Genomic DNA, 10,516 nt, shown 5'->3' on the forward strand with positions numbered 1-10,516 from the left:
GTGAAGTGCTGTGACTAGAGCATCATGTTCAGTTACTTCCACTGGCATCAACAGGACTCCTGCCTGCACTGAAGGGACTACTTACTCATGTGCTTAAATTTAAGCACATGCTCAAGTGCCTTACTGGATCAGGGACCTAACTGATAGTAGCGGAAATCATTTTTATCCATGTTGAACCTCAAGTAACAGTCCAGCCCTGAGAATTTAGAATGGTAAATGGAACAGAATTCCAAGAACTGAACACTTCCTATCTTATAAATTTTATGAAAGTCTGTGTTACTACTCAGTATTTACAATGATCATGAGTACCAACATGTCCAAAAACAGGCTTAACCCCTATTGTACCACACACACAAGATATAGGGGTTACCCTTAAAGAGTTTACCATTTTGGAAATCTCAGAGTGGGAACCCCATTTCAGACATATCCATAAAGGTAACAAATTATATACTTTAACACTTCACATGAACCTAAATGATAAATCCTTTAGTTGTGCCACGTGTACAATCGCTTTGCAATAGAAGAGTCAGCTCCTAGCTATGAGTCTCCTCAGAAAGTTCAGTTTTGCCAGTTTGGGACAGAGAGGCAGGAGTGGACAGGGCTACACTATGCAAAACTTTATGGATAGTTTCAATTTAAATCTAGGCCCATTTCATAAAAAGTTCCCTGGGTTTCAGAGCATAAAACCAAATGATTTTGTTTAGCACTAACCCCCAAGCTTTGCTGCCTTTCAGACTAAACTACAGAGAATTTACTGTGTTAAACTGACAATATGTATATTTTAAAACTTTGTTTGGTTCTTGAACAATCTAAGTTTGCTGTGTTAGTGACTTCTCTCTTCTTTTTCTGTAAAGGAATCTGTTGGCAAGAAAAAAATCAACTCTGCAGATTTTTAGAGACTAATCTGTCCATCTACACACATGCACAGCATATATTGTACTGTACTAAAGTCTCTTTCAATATGGATTAGGGGCTAATAAGCTATATGGTTCTGCAAATGTTTCTGGCCTTCTCTTTTTAGTTGTTATATAAGAGTCATATTTCATAAGAAGAGAAACATATGGATTATATCTGTCAAGCACTGGAGGGTCATAGAGTCCGCTGCTGAAACACATTTGGAAGAAAACAAAGCTATCTACAAGAAAGCTGTTAGAATAATTGATTTGTTTGGTTTGTTGGCCAAAGAAAAAGAAAAATACAAATTTAAAAAAAATCATATTAGGTCAGCCTGGAATGGAAATAGTGCAATTTCTCAATTAAGTTTTTAAAAAATGTGCATTAGTTTTGCTTGATCTATAACATTTTATTTTCATTTAAAAAAAAACTCTTTTAACACTCTTCTCATCGTATTTCGCCATTTTGTAAATTGGTGTAATTCAAAACACTTTGTTTTGACATATTTGAACCAAAATGTTTTGACCTCTCATAAAAGCCTTTTTTGGATGAAAGCAGTCAGCAAATTTGACTCGGTTTTAGCCCCAGTGAAACTGATTTTTTCCACAAGAAAATATTCATAAGGAAAGAAATAAGACTTAGGTCTAACGCTAATCTGCTGTAAAAGGAATTTAAAACCTCTTTGCATATCTGAAAACATAATCTGCATTTTCATTAGATACAGTCAATTGTAGGGAATGCTTAGCAGAAGGAGTGCAAACTGCTTGTCCTTTTTCTGCCATTGACTTGTGCATGTTCCCTTGTGCAGGCCTCTTCATCTTGGTTGCCCCTCTTCTCCCTTCTGCTTTTTTTATTTTTTTACAATAGCAAGATTTTCCACAAGCAAGATGGCTAGTTAATATTTGTATGGGTCTCTGACCATTGAAAGCAAGCTGATGATTAGAGTTTGTAATCTTAGCCACTAACTACATAAGACTATACAAGTGAAAACCTTCAAGAGCGTCACCTGCTTTTTGTCTTTCAACTCAGAAAGAATGCTAGTAATGAAAATAATTTCTATCGGGGTGTCAAAAGGAAAACAAATAACCAGCATGGAAGTTTACAAAGTACCCATGGTTCTCACGGAAAGGACCTAAGGTTACCCACACAGATATGTATACGGCTCTGAATCTGGAACAATCTGCCCAAGATACAAAACAACATCTGATGCGTATCAGATCAGAGACTAACTTCTCCCTTTGTTTGCCTCTCGCACATAGAAAAGCAATTTTTATAACCATTCTTCTTTCTTTCAATGGTCCTTCCTAGCCTTCCTCATTCTCCTCTTTTTCTCCAAAGGCTCTCTCACCACTCACAGCATTTACAAGCTACTCTGTAAAAAACTGTACCTGTTCTCACATCTGTACATGAGCAGGATGGAGCACAAGCTTAGTTCTAAATCCCCCTGGCCCTTTGTCAGTCTGCATCATAAACGTGACATGACTTCAATATGTATTTTTTATTGATACACATAAATATGATTTGTAAGACGAGTCAAATTAACAATCGATTACATACTAATGGGCTCTAATCAATAAGTTAATTTGACTAAAAGGGGGAGGGGAGGGAATCCAGAAGACACTAATTTAAAATAAGAGGACCATTTGGCTTTACAGAAGGCTACTCAGGATATAAAATAAAATGGAGGAGTCCGGTGTGGAAAAATGCAATTTCCCCTCTCTCGCCTTCTCTTTGATAAGATGTATGGTGTGTTTATTAAAGAATAAAAGAACAATTATTACATTTACAGCAGATTGGGCAGGTTCAGACAGCTGCCTGCTTGAACTATATCAATAAGAGTTGTGTCAGCCTGCTCCCTAGTGTTGTGAGAGGTGTGCAGCATCTGACAGGAGTTAATGCAAACCCAACACAAGCACATACACACACAGATCATGTTTCTAAAGACGACAGTGCGCCGCTCCAGCTGTGCCCAGTTAGAAAAGATATGAAGCCCTAAAGAGCACTCTTGCTATCTTCTGGGTGGCAAGGAAATCTCAATTATACACACAAGGGATGTGGTTAGTGGAAAAAAAGGAGAAAGAATGTTTAAATTGTATACGTAAATTGTTTTGCTTTACAAGATGGAGTAAATCAGCACATTTGTGGGCCATATTTATCTGATCCACTCAATAATAATCTTTGTGAAGGAACACCATTCATGTGGTATTTATGCCTTTGCAAAACATAACCAATTCCTTAAATTTAATTAAAGCATTAGTGAAAAATATGAAATTTTGCTCCTGAGCTAGTCATTGCTGCAGAAAGTCACATGAATATGGGAGAATATTCTTGTCAACTGCTATAAAATCCACAGCATTAACTTGATTTCTACCTGTTTGGGGCTTTGTTGTAACCTCATTCACATCCATGTGGAGCAACAAGGGCATAAAATCAGGGGAGTGAGAGGAGATTTGGGTATTGAGTGGAATTTTTTTGCATTGCTATTAAAGGGCCCAATCCTGCAGTTTTAATGCATGAAACACTTTCATTGATGTCTGTAAGAATTTGTCTGGATAAAGGTGGCTTAATCAAATGGCAAACAAAATCAGGCAATGGCATTTCAAATTCTAGAAGCTCAGAGCTCTGCTCATTCTGATTTGGTGTGGAAAGAAAAGGGAGCACAACCCCTGTTCCACGTGAAATATTCCTGAGTGACTCCACCAGAGAAGTGAATGTCCTGGAAACAGAATCTACCTATAACCTAAAGGTGTCGGGGTAACATTGTGATGGGGTAAACAGTAGTATGCTATTCTTCATGGAGAACATTGTTTTACAGTTGGTACATCTAAGTCCAATCTTTTAAAAAGAGATCCTGATTTCAGTTGCACCTGAAAAGAAGTTAGAGAAGTTACTCCAACTGAATGATGGCAGTTTGTGACACCTAGGTCTTCAGTAAAATCATGGTAGTAGACAACAGTCTCCTCATACTTAGAGTGCAGAGAGAATACATCAAAAACACTCCTCAGGTTGCTTTAAAAGGTTCTACTGACTTATTTTGAACTATTTCTTTTGAAAACGTCAACAGTTGCTAAAAAATTAACATTACACAAACACTGAATCTGTCAAGAGGAAAATCATTTTGCCAGATGTAGGCAAAGATCTAGGTTTGACTTTCAGGAGGGGTCAGTAAACCCAATTCAGAGACTAGGCAAATGGGGATTTGGCATGTAGAATAGGGGGTCATCTGATAAAGCAAGAGTCTCCACTGTTGCAGGCACTTACAACAAGATAATTGACACTGGTGAGAGTTACAGCCCCCAAGCCAAAGGTGGGGGTCTATAATGGAAGGCAACGTCACATATATCACAGAAATGTCCATAACCAAGGGGGCCATCAGGATTAGAGCACTCATAAAGATGTTGTAGTTCCCACACCTTTTTAAACATTCAGTTGATTTGCTACTGCAGGGTAACTCAAACCTTATCCTCCCTTTGAAAAGAAATGCTGTAAAACCTGGGCATTCCAACTGGCATCTTGGATGAGTCAGAGACAATAAGAAATATAATCTATATTGCTGTGTTATATCAATTATTCATTTAATACAAATAATATTAATTTAATGTAAAATGCATACTTGAAATTTGTCGAGTCTTTAGACAAAATCCCTGGTACATGTACAGTTCCTATGGATGGGAATATTTGTCCATCAGTTTTTGCTCAAACAAATTAAATCTAATTCACTTTGTATATATTTCTACCCTTTCCACAAGTACTTCAGCAAATGAATCTCGCAGCAAGAATGTCCTAGAAACAAAAAATTGTAAGTAGATAATGGGAAATATTCATGAAAAGTAAGTTCTGAAGCTGTAACTATGAATATTTGCAAAATAATCTAATTGTTGCAAACAAAGTTGCATTAATCCAGTTGGGAAGAAATAATGATGACAAACCTGTATGTCCTCTCACAAGTATATTTAGTCAACAGTTACAACTAACTGTTTGAGAACAAGCCTTAGAATAAAAGTCACATAGTAAAACCATTTTGAAAAATAAGTATTATATTTTTAATATAGTTTTGAATTACCTGTTGCTCCCTGGTGATCAGTTTCAGAAGCTGATACATAAAGTATAATCATTCGCTAAAAAAATACAAAAGCAGTTGTTAATATACCTCAAGATTCACAACCACATGCAATAAAAGGGGAAAATGTGCTATTTAAATTGTCATATTGCCATTTTCAGTATATTGATTTTAGTTTGAAACTGATATCACACCTCTTCACTTGACAAATTCTACATAATTGTTTTCACAACTAAAGAATATATGTTTTGAACCACAAGAAAACCAAGCTACTTGTTTTGTTTCAATGCTAAATATATTGAGCCTTATCCTAATTTCTCTTAGGGCAGATGAATGACATTGAAGTAAATGAAAACTGGATTCTGACTGCATAGAAGTGAATATCTGCAAGATAATTCAATGATAAAATACACTGAAATGCTTGTGATGTTCAGAGATGTGTCCATTCAAAAGTATTAGCATCTTGAATATCCAAGAAAAGTGTTTGAAGACACTACTATTGCTGTGAAAAGAGAAGTCGTTTTTTTCTTGAAAAACTTCTCTATGGCTGCATCTACACAAGATGCTGACTGCACAGTAGCTTGTTACTATTGTGCAGTAATGTCACAAGGCATGAAGTGTGACGTGATTTTACTGCACGGTACTAATGAGGTACTGTGCAGTCAGAGTCACCAAAAAGCCATTCAGTAATGCTACTGCGCAGTAATGCCTGTTATTGTGCAGTTAGTGTCTCATGTAGACGTGGCCTGTATAAACAATTTCAAAATGTTTTTAGACTCAGAACCAGCTTTGCATTTGTCCTTGAGAAAAAAATAGTAGCAGATACTATAGTAGCAATTCTAGATGTTTCAATGTTTTAGTCCTGGATTTTGCAGGATCATGAATACATATAGAGTCCCTTACCTATGTAGAGTTCCAATGAATTCAATGGGGCTGTGTGTAGGGTCTTGGGCCACTCTCCACAGAGAAGCTGGCATAATTTGCCAAACCATTTAATTATAGTATTAGGGACAGCTATGGCCAATCTTACAACAGACCGTTGGTGAATTTTGTGGAATTTTGACAATAATCTTAGTTTATGGACTAAATTTCACAACAGCTTACCTCCCTTTTCAACTGTAGTAGTCGCCAGATTTTCAAGAATGCTTATTTTAATGTATTATTTGAAAAACCTGTCAGCTGCTAGTTTTGAAACTGCTGAACAGTTTTGGAAGTCTGACACCCCTTTAATATGAACAAAGTGCTGTTAAGAAGCTGTTCTTAAGAGTGACCAATCATCTTTTAAACCTTTGACCACATAATCCACCAACTCTGTGCATTAAGTCTGTCATATTTAGGCTTTTTTACATCGTTCTTTCTACCAAACCATTATGCTTTTGCAAAACAGAACATCAAAGAAAGAGGCTCATATGCGCTTTTGGTTTTATGGAAGTATTGGAAGTTAAATTATAGATGACAAATTATTCTCACACATCTTAACAAGAAACACAAGATAAGCAGGTAAGTTTTTTCAGTCAAACAGTTATTTGAAAATTGTATAGGTATCTCCATGGGCAGATCTAGAATTTTGAAAAGGAAGGCACAGATGGTGGAGTGTATCATCATCATATACGAGGCAACACATTTTTTTCAAGTTAAAAACAATATGCTAGGGGCCTAGGGCTGTATTGAAGCTAAAATAACTTCACTGAAATGAGTTAAAAACAGTCTTCAGGGCTGTGGATGGGAGCTTCGTTATCAGGAACAGTGGACAGACAGCAGAATTGCAGAACAAAGGATAGCTTGATTGGTGGAACATCAAGACCATTAAAAAGAAGAGATAGTAACACATGTGGAATAAAGAGTTTAGAAGGGATAAGAAGAGCACAATGAACCATGAGAACCATTGTCTCCCTCAGCACTGCCTGACTAGAAATGCTGCTACCACTGCCAGGCAGATAGTTTTAAAGTTTGGGTGGATCAGGAATCAAAGGTGTGGGGGGTGCAAGTTCCTCCCCTCCACCATCCATCCCTGGTTATTGCATTAAAAACATTTTTCTTAGTGATACACTTGTATTGATTTTCTTCCTTTTTTACACTGAATGCTCACAACCCTCTTGTCCCCTAACCAACCTTATATTTTCAAGTCTATTAGTCCCCTACAATCTTTGGAATTTTTCTTCATGGAATCTATTATGAAGGTCTCACTGATTCAACCTTTTATTAGGTTGTATAGAGCTGAGCTCACATCCAGCAGCAGATAAGGATTCCCGACCTCTCTGAGCAGACATTAAAGGGGTAATGCAGCTAATATATTAAGCTTTGAATGAAGGCAGCTATGTTATTCTGCAGCTCCCTCTACGTGCTGCATCCCATCATGGCAATATGACAACTTGCTTCTGTAAAATTCCAATCTTTCCCTCCTACATCAGACCAGAATATCAATATTAACTAGGTGGAGCATACTATTGTAAAAAAATCCAGGAACTTCATAATTATAACAGGCAGTCTATATTTAACTCCTAGATTTGGAAAACAAAACAAAACTGGAGTGATGGCATGAATTAAAGATGAAATCGTCTGACTTAGATCCATAAGAAAACTAGAGCTTTACAGCCTGACCAAACAATGATTAAGTCTAATTACAAAAAGACATACTAGAAGCAATAATGGAAGGTTTCATATAAGTTATACACAAGAGACCTGTACAGCTATGAAATAAAATATTTGTAATTTAAATCACTAACACTAAAATTAAAACAGTGCATTTTGCAAGTAAGCAATACTCTGAAAGTGTTACAATCAGTCAGCACCAGACAGGAGAAAACTTCCTTTGGAATTCTGCTGGATTTACTTTGACTTTAGAGCATTCAGTGAAGCTGGAAGATACTAAAAAGCCGTATTTGGAAAGACCAACAAAAGCCAACAAGGCAGTCATGTTAAGAAAAGCACAGCTTTCTAGTAAGGTTACACTGACATAACAGATGCTAAATTGGGTTCTTCCTCTTATGATAGGTTTGATAAACATGCCCAGCAGAGAAACCTTTTTCTAAAGATGCTGTACTTCTAGGACTGTGCTTCAGTCAGGATAGTAAGGATCTGGTGAAAACTCTCATTAACTTCACTGGGTTTTTGTCAGGTCCTTTATCTGCCTTTACAAAAACACACCTGAGAAATTGTACTAATCACATGTAGAAGTCACCACATTTGTATTATTATGTATAAGGCGCATCTACACATCGCCCTATGGTGATGTTGTTATGGCTCTGTACTTTAGTACTTCCTTTTAGAAGTACTAAAACGCAGCACAGTAACTGCCTGCACAGTCATTTTTCACCACCACTTCGCTGTAATGACACGCTAAAACAGGGTAGTGTGCCACTATGGTGAAGTAGCTGCCAATCACATGTAGAGTCACATGATCGCTACGTTACTGTAGCACATTGTATGGCAACATAGTACATTCCTAGAGTGACATAGGGCGATATGTAGATGTGCCCATATTGTCATAACCCCTGGAAGCCCCAGTCTCAGACAAGGCCTCTACTGTATTAAGATACTGTACAGACACATATTAAAAACAAAGAGAAAGACAGACAGTCCTGGCACCAATGAGCTTAAAAACTCTAACTGGGCATTTGTACCTTGTTTAGAGCATTGTGTACCAAACTGCATGAAGTCCCATCCCTTAGCCTTTGAAAGCAGTTTCTCAGGTCTAGATGGCCACTAGTTACTGTTCCTAGTTGCCCTCTTGGCACTTCAGAAATAGTTTGATTACAGCTTACTTTTGGCTTAGACACTTATTCGCTCCATGGTCTCGATGAGAAAAAGTTAGCTGAAGAGAAGTTAAATAAAAAAGTTGCTTTAAGAAAAATCAGCAAGATGGATATTTCGTGTGTTTAAATGGATCCTCCTGAATGAGTACATTAAGTTTCATAAACACAGTGAATATCTTTAGCTTTATTTATTTAACTGGCCTTATTCTTCAAGATCAGGCCACAAATGTGTGGCATTTTTAAATAAGTTGCTAGGGGCTGATCCTGTAATTCACCAGTGCTGCAAGCAGTCCTGAAGACTACCTCTGAGAACAAGGACTACTTACATGAGTAAGTTTGCAGGAGTCGGTATGTTACATGTGAGGAATTCAGGCTGCAAACCCTAAGTTAACTTGTTTTGCTTAATGCTTGATCCACTTAAAACATGTGGGTTTGAAAGTTCAGCTCAAAAATCAAACATTATTGGATTCCGAGTTAGCAGAGGCAGTGAAAAAATAGTAGAGAGGGGAAAGAGAGAAAATATTTGATAACAAATAGGGAGAAAAATGCAATAGAACCTGGAGTCTCTGATGTTACTCTAGGGAGTAAAGTGAGCACATGTTGACCCCTATACTTTGCTCTTTTAATAGAATACAGACAACAGTACCAGTAGCTGACTTCTCATGTGTTTTGTCAGCAGACTCCAACCCCATTAACTATTTTTAACCGCCATGTGGACAATCATTTTGCTTCTCTGGCTTTGCACTGCAGCCCTCTCTATAGGAGGAATAATATAGTGTTACAAGCCGTAATGATGCTTCAATCAGCGTTAAACCCTATAAGCCTTCATTGCAGACGTCGGGAGGGGAGAAAGGCACAGAAGGAAGGAAGAGGAACTAAACAAATGACCTCTGATTATCATACATTGTGAGAGGCAGAGCAATAGTCATAAAGCCCTAATTAAATGTTAAACTGCAAGGAGGACTTCCAAGTCTGAAAAGAAGAGTAAGACACACATTGAAGAGACATTGGCATCTTTGGTTCTATAGTCATGAGCCTGTGGAAGCCTTTGGCCTCAACATTTACTAGCCCCTACACAAGTGCCACATTAACAGAGACATGCCTGCCCACTATTTCTACAGACACCTCACTGCTCATAAAGTGGGAACTCCAGGGCAGGAAAGGGAATACTCACTAAAATACTGCATAGTGGCGTGCAGTGCCACCTCTGAAGCCATTTAACCAGTCCACTATGTATCTGTAAGCCTACAGAAGGGTGATAAACCCCTTAGATTAGCTCCCACACACATAGGAGGAGCAGCATAATGAGACCACTCTAAGGTCTCTCTTTTCATTGCTGACTACAAAGCCAGGATGTCCATAACATCTGTTCATGGGAGCTGAGGGTATATACAATTATGTAAATCACTCTCTCCTCAAGAATAGCAAGAGGAAAAATAGGGGAAGATATAAAGAAATTAAGAATTCTTACCAACTAGAAGAGAGGTGGAAATAGCAGTTGACAGTGGGAAAATGGCTTCTTTAAGGCTACAGCTGGCCCCAGAAAAGCATGATGGGAAAAAAGATCTGGTAAGAGGGTAGCACTGCAGTGATAAGAATTAACAAGGTAGCAGTAATCCTTATTGTGATGTGAGTATTTCTAGTGTGTCCTACATTCCTAGTTAGTTATTTTCATAAGCCTTGTAGCATGTTTGTTAATTAATATTCATTTTAAAACCAGGACTTCCTTCCCTGTATCTTGCCCTTCATTTGTTCCTGAAGTGAAGTTGTAAGATGTAAGATATGTTAGGGAGGCTTTTTACTCCTT

At 37.6% G+C, this 10,516-nt stretch overlaps 1 long non-coding RNA gene across 1 annotated transcript; it reads right to left on the reverse strand.

Annotated features, from left to right (window-relative positions):
- Positions 1-3,380: 3,380 nt before the first annotated feature.
- Positions 3,381-10,316, reverse strand: LOC109289476. The gene is made up of 3 exons (XR_002095380.1): positions 10,181-10,316; positions 4,958-5,012; positions 3,381-3,761 (listed from the first exon to the last, which is right to left on the reverse strand). It is a non-coding gene; the product is annotated as an uncharacterized LOC109289476 (long non-coding RNA).
- Positions 10,317-10,516: the final 200 nt, after the last annotated feature.

Source organism: Gavialis gangeticus, unplaced genomic scaffold (genome assembly GCF_001723915.1).
Source record: "Gavialis gangeticus isolate Ggan-Ray unplaced genomic scaffold, GavGan_comp1, whole genome shotgun sequence".
Classification (NCBI taxonomy): domain Eukaryota; kingdom Metazoa; phylum Chordata; order Crocodylia; family Gavialidae; genus Gavialis; species Gavialis gangeticus.